Raw genomic sequence first — 6,620 nt, forward strand, 5'->3', positions numbered from 1 at the left:
TTTGGTCAATGACATGAGACAAAGTATATGTGAACTGCTGTATGAAAAGTGAATTTACTCTGTAAATCTTCACCCAAATCCTAATAAAAAAAAAAAAAAGAAAAGAAAATGAGCAAAGATAGGAACAAAGAGGTGACAGATTCTGTTGTTAACTCCTGTTAAGTTGCCTCCAACTCACAGCAACCCTATGTATGTAACAGAACAGAACTCCACCTGGTCGTGCACCATCCTTACAATCCTTCTATGCTTAAACCCATTGTTGCAGCCACTGTGTCAATCCATTTAATTGCAGGCCTTCCCCTTTTTCCCTGACCCCTCTACTTTACCAAGCATGATATCCTTCTGCAGGGACGGGGCATTTCTCTAACATGACCAAAGTACAAAAGACAAAGTCTGGCCATTCTCACTTCTAAGGCGCATTCCAGCTTCTTCCATGACAGATTTGTTCATTCTTCTACATGTCCATTGTGTCGTCAGTATTCTTTCACCAACACCACACTTCAAAAGCATTAATTCTTCTGCAGTCTTCCTTACTCATGATCCATCTTTCACATGCATATGAAGCTACTGAAAATACCATGGCTTGGGTCAGATGCCCCTTAGTCTTCAATAGTGACACTTTTGCTCTTTAACATTTTGAAGAGGTCCATTGCAGCAAATTTGCCCAGTGCAATACACTGATTACCTGACTGCTGCTTCCATGGTCATCGATGGTAGATCCAAGTAAACTGAAATCCCTGACAACTTCAATCTTTTCTCCATTTATCTTGATGTTGCTTACTGGTCCAGTTGCAAGGACTTCTGCTTTCTTTAGGATGAGGTATAATCCATACTGAAGGGTGTAGTCTTTGATCTTGACCAGTAAGTGCTTCAAGTCACCTTCATTGTCAGCAAGCAACATTATGTCATTGGCATATCACAGGTTAATGAGTTGTTAATGAGTCTTCCTCCAATCTTAATACCAGTTTCTTCACACAGTCCAGCTTCTTGGATTATTTATTCAGCATACAGATTGAATAAGTATGGTGAAAGGATACAACGCTGATGCACTCCCTTCCTGATTTCAAACCATGAAGCATCCCCTTGTTCTGTTTGAATGACACCATCCTGGTGTATGTACAGGTTCCTTGTGAGCACAATTAAGTATTCTGGAATTCCCATTCTTTGCAACGTTATCCATAATTTTTTATAACCACAAAGTCAAATGTCATAGCATAGTCAATAAATCACAAGTAAACATCGTTCTGGTATTCTTTGCTTTCAGCCAAGATCCACCTGGCATCAGCAATGATATCCCACTTTCCACATCCTTTTCTGAATCTGGCTTGAATTTCTGGCACCTCCCTGTTGACATCATGCTCCAACAGTTTTCAAAACATCTTCAGCAATATTATACTTGCATGCCATAAGATGATATGTTTGATAATTTCCACATTATGTTGGATCATCTTTCTTTGGAATGGGCACAGATACGGACCTCTTCCAGCTGACTGGTAGGTAGTGCAGTTCCACATTTCTTGGCATCAAAGGGGGAGTGCCTTCAGCACTGCATCCATTTGTTGTAACATCTCAAAGGGTAGCCTGTCAATTCCTGGAGCCTTCTTTTTCACCAACCCTACAGTGCAGCTGTTTCTTCTTCCTTTAACACCACTGGTTCCTGATCCTGTGCTACCTCCTGAAATGGTTGACTGTCAACCAATTCTTTTTGGTACAGTGACTTTGTTATTCCTTCCATCTTCTTTTGATGCTTCCTGCATCGTTCAATATTTTACCCATAAAACCTTCAATATTGCCAACTTGAAAACTGAATTTTTTCTTCAGTTCTTCCAGCTTGACAAATGCCAAGCATGTTCTTCCTTTTTGGTTTTCTAAGTGTAGGTCTTTGCACATTCAATTATAATACTTTGTCTTCTCAAGTCACCTTTTGAAATCTTCTGTTCAGCTGTTTTCTTTCATCATTTCTTGCATTCACTTTAGCTACTCTACATACAAGAGCAAGTTTCAGAGGATCCAGCTGGACTCACTGTTCCCAGCTTCGTACCTTTGGTGACATCAGGAGAGCACCAACACCACCCAGGACCCCATAAAGAGATAGGGCCTTCATCTATGGACTCTCACCCCCTTGTCTAACTTATAACACACTGTGTGATGGGGAGCTGTGGGTAAAGAACAGCACAGAAAATGCTCCTGTGGCTAGGGGAAGTGAAGAAAACTTTTAAGAGAGGTGGGACAAGAATGGTTTGGGAGGGTTACATCCCAGCCTCCACACCCAGAGCTATTCCATTATCAAACAACTCTGTCATTCAACACAAAGCACCAAGGCTCAGGGTGGGGATGGTAACACCTCCCAGAGCCAGCTCTGAGGGTCACATAATGAAGGTCACCCCAGGCATCCAAATCTAGAAAAGCCACATATTATAGAGGAGGAGGCAGTGGCAGGGATCCAGTTGAGGGGAGGGAACCCAGGCCACGCCCCACAAGTGGCAAAGGTGGGAAAGTGGGAGAAAAGGAGAGAAAAATGCCAGGGGGACCAGGACAGAGTGAGGAGGCAGCAGCAGGGATTCAGGAGAGGGGAGGTAAGCCAGGCCACGCCCCACAAGAGGCAAAAGCAGGAAAGTGGGGGGAAAGGAGAGAAAAAGACCAGGGGTGACTGGGACAGAATGAAAAGGCAGCGGCAGGGATTCAGATGAGGAGAAGGATCCAGGCCCCACCCCCCAGTGGCAGGAATGAGGCAAGGACCCATGTACGGGGAAGGTGGAGAGATTTTGAACAGCTAAGGGAGACAAACTTGTCTGCTGGTTTGTCCTACTGTGGTGGCGTGTTGCTGTGAGGCTTGAGGCTGTGCCACTGGTGTTTCAAACCCAGAGGGGTGCATAAGGTACACAAGTTTCAGCATGGCTTACAGACTAAGACAGACTAGGAAGAAAGAAAAGGCCATCCACTTCTCAAAGAATTGGTCAGAGAAAACCTTATGAATAGCAGATACATTACTGAGCAACTTTATGAAGAGCCCGGAAACATTGTCTAATACAGAGCAGGAGGATCAGCCACTTAGGCTGGAAAGAGCTGCATCATCAGAGTAAAACCAGCCTTACTGATATGGATAAGGTAAAGCTTTCAAGACCTCCATTTGCTGACATGGCATGACTCAAACTGAGGATAAACAGCTCCAAACAGCCATTAATAATTGGAACATGAAATGTACGAAGTATGAATCCAGGAAAATTGGAAGTCATCAAAAATGAAATGGAATGCATAAAGATTGATATCGTAGGCATTAGTGAGCTGAAATGGACCAGTTTTGGCCATTTTGAATCAGATAATCATATGATCTACTATGCTGGGAATGAAAATTTGAAGAGGAATAGCATGGCATTCATCATTCATTCAAAATCTGTCCTGAAGTACAATGTTGTCAGTGATAGGATAATAGGCATACGCCTACAAAGAAGACCAGTTTATATGACTATTATTCAAATTTATGCACCAACCACCAAAGCCAAAGATGAGGAAACTGAAGATTTTTATGAGCTTCTGCAGTCTGAAATTGACTGAACATGCAATCAGGATGTGTTAATTATCATTGGTGACTGGAATGCAAAAGTTGGAAACAAAGAAGAAATAGTAGGAAAATTTGGTCTTGGTAACAGAAATAATGCTGGAAATGGCATGACAGAATTTTGCAAGATCAATGATTTATTCATTGCTAATACCTTTTTTCAACAACACAAATGGCAGCTGTACATGTGGACTTCATCAGAAGGAACACAAAGGAATGAGACTGACTACATCTGTGTCAAGAGGCGATGGAAAAGCTCAACATCTTCAGCTAAAACCAGGCCAGAAGTTAATTGTGGAACAGACCATCAACTGCTCATATGCAAGTTCAACTTGAAGTTAAACACAAATAAAACAAGTCCACTAGAGCAAAAATAGGATCTTGAATATATATCCTTCCTGAATTTAGAGACCATCTAAACAATAGATTTGATGCACTGAACACCAGTGACTGAAAACCAGAAGAACTGTGGGAAGACATCAAGAACATTATCCATGAAGAAAGCAAGAGGTCACTAAAAAGAGAAGAAAAGAAGACCAAAGTGGATGACAGAAGAGACTCTGAAACTTGTCCTTGAGTGAAAAGTGCTGTTGTTGTTGTTAGGTGCCGTGGAGTCGTTTCCGACTCATAGCAACCCCGTGCACAGCAGAACGAAACACTGCCGATCCCGCGCCAGCCCCACAATCCCCGCTACACTTGAGCCCATCATCGCAGCGAGTGAAAACTAGCTAAAGCAAATGGAAGAAATGACAAGATGAAAGAGCTGAAGAGATTTCAAAGAGCAGCTCGAGCAAACAAACACAATTACTATAATAAAATGTGCAAAGACTTGGAGTTAGAAAACCAAAAGGGAATGCAGTGAATTGCTTGATGTGGCCCTTCTAGCCATTGTCCTCTATTCTGTGGTGTTCTGTAAATCCCATTATCTATGCCTGTTTGGGGTGGTGTGGTAATTAAGTTCAGGTATCAACTTAACTGGGCAGCTGATAGTAGTCATTCCCTATAATGACTGGCAGTTGGAATTCAGACCTTGGCAGTTATAACTGGTAGGGCTGAAGCACTGCTGGTGGAAGTCAAGTTCCTGAGGGAAAAGAAATCACCCAAACTTCCCTGAGGGGATACCTACGAATCTCCTGGAAGATTCGCTCTCCTCTTGCTTGGGCTTTGTTTCTTGGCTCATCGTCATCTCACCCCTGGATTTGGGACAGCAGCCGCCGTCCGATCTACTGATCGAGGTTCATCAAACCCTGAGAGTTGGGAGGATCCGCCAGACCTACTCACGGACCCAGGACTCGCCAGCCTGCCAGCCTCCACCACTACTACGTGAAACGAACCCTTGGGTGTTTGTGAGTTCTGTGAGGCATTACAGCGAAATTCAGAACCCTAAGACTGGGGAAATTACTGGGAAGAGAAGGGATTAATGTCTGAAATGATGGAGCGGTATGGTAGTTTGAACATTTGGACATTCTTGACCTCCGCCTCATGGGGACTAGCCTCGTGCTGATCTTTCTAAGAGAAATTGTTCAAGCAGGGAAGAACACGCTCAGCATTTCTCAAGCTAAAAGAACTGAGGAAAAAATTTAAGCCTCAAGTTGCAATACTGAAAGATTCTATGGGCAAAATGTTGAATGATGCAGAAAACATCAAAAGAAGATGGAAAGAATACGCATATTCACTGTACCAGAAAGAACTGGTCGATGTTCATCCATTTCAGGAGGTGGCATCTGATCAAGAACCAATGGTACTGAAGGAAGAAGTTGATGCTGCACTGAAAGAATTGGCAAAGAACAAGGCTCCAGGGATTACAAAATATCCATTAAGATGTTTCAACAAACATGCCATGCTGGAGGGACTTACTCAGTTACGCTAAGAGATTTGGAAGACAGCTATCTAGCCAACTGACTGGAAGAGATCCCTATCTGTACCCATTCCAAAGAAAGGTGATCCCACAGATTGTGGAAATTATAGAATACCATTAATATTGCACGCAAGTAAGATCTTACTGAAGATAATTCAAAAATGGATGCAGCAGTATTTTGACAGAGAACTTCCAGAGGTGCAGGCTGGATTCAGAAGAGGACGTGGAACAAGGGATATCATTGCTGCTGTCAGATAGATCTTGGCTCAAGGCAAAGAATACCAGAAAGATGTTTACTAGTGTTTTATTGACTAGGCAAAGGCATTTGATTGTATGGATCATAACAAGTTGTGGATAACATTGAGAAGAATAGGAATTCCAGAACACTTAACTGTACTCATGAGGAACCTGTACACTGACCAGGAGGCTGTCATTTGAACAGAACAAGGGAACACTACATGGTTTAAAATCAAGAAGGGAGTGCATGAGGGTTGTATCCTTTCCCCACACTTATTCAATCTATATGCTGAGCAAATAATCCAAGAATTTGGACTATATGAAGAAGAACATGGCATTGAGATTGGAGGAAGAATCATTAACAACCTGCGATACGATGACGACACAACTTTGCTTGCTGAAAGTGAGGATGACTTGAGGCACTTACTGATGAAGATTGAAGAATACTGTCTGCAGTATGGATTGCATCTCAACATAAAGAAAACAAAAATCCTCACAACTTGACCTATAAGCAGCATCACGATAAATGGAGAAAAGACTGAAGTTGTCAAAGACTTCACATAGCTTGGTTCTACAATCGACGTTAATGGAAGCAGCAGCCAGGACATTAGATGACATATGTTGTTGTTAGGTGCCGTCGAGTCATTTCCAACTCATAGCAACCCCATGCACAGCAGAACGAACACTGACCGATCCCGCACCAGCTCCATGATCCCTGCTATATTTGAGCCCATCATTGCAGCCACCATGTCAATCCATCTCGTTGAAGGCCTCCCCCTCTTTCATCGACCTCCACTCTACTAAGCATGACATCCTTCTCCAGGGAAAAGTCCCTTCTGACAACATGACCAAAATAGGTGAGACGAAGTCTGGCCATTCTTGCTTCCAAGGAGCATTTTGGGTGCACTTCCTCCAGGACAGATCTGTTAGCTTTTTTTAGCAGGCCATGGTACTTTCAGCATTCTT

The sequence above is a fragment of the Orycteropus afer genome, unplaced genomic scaffold (assembly GCF_000298275.1).
Source record: "Orycteropus afer afer isolate SDZICR_OR568_19922 unplaced genomic scaffold, OryAfe1.0 scaffold00466, whole genome shotgun sequence".
Lineage (NCBI taxonomy): Eukaryota > Metazoa > Chordata > Mammalia > Tubulidentata > Orycteropodidae > Orycteropus > Orycteropus afer.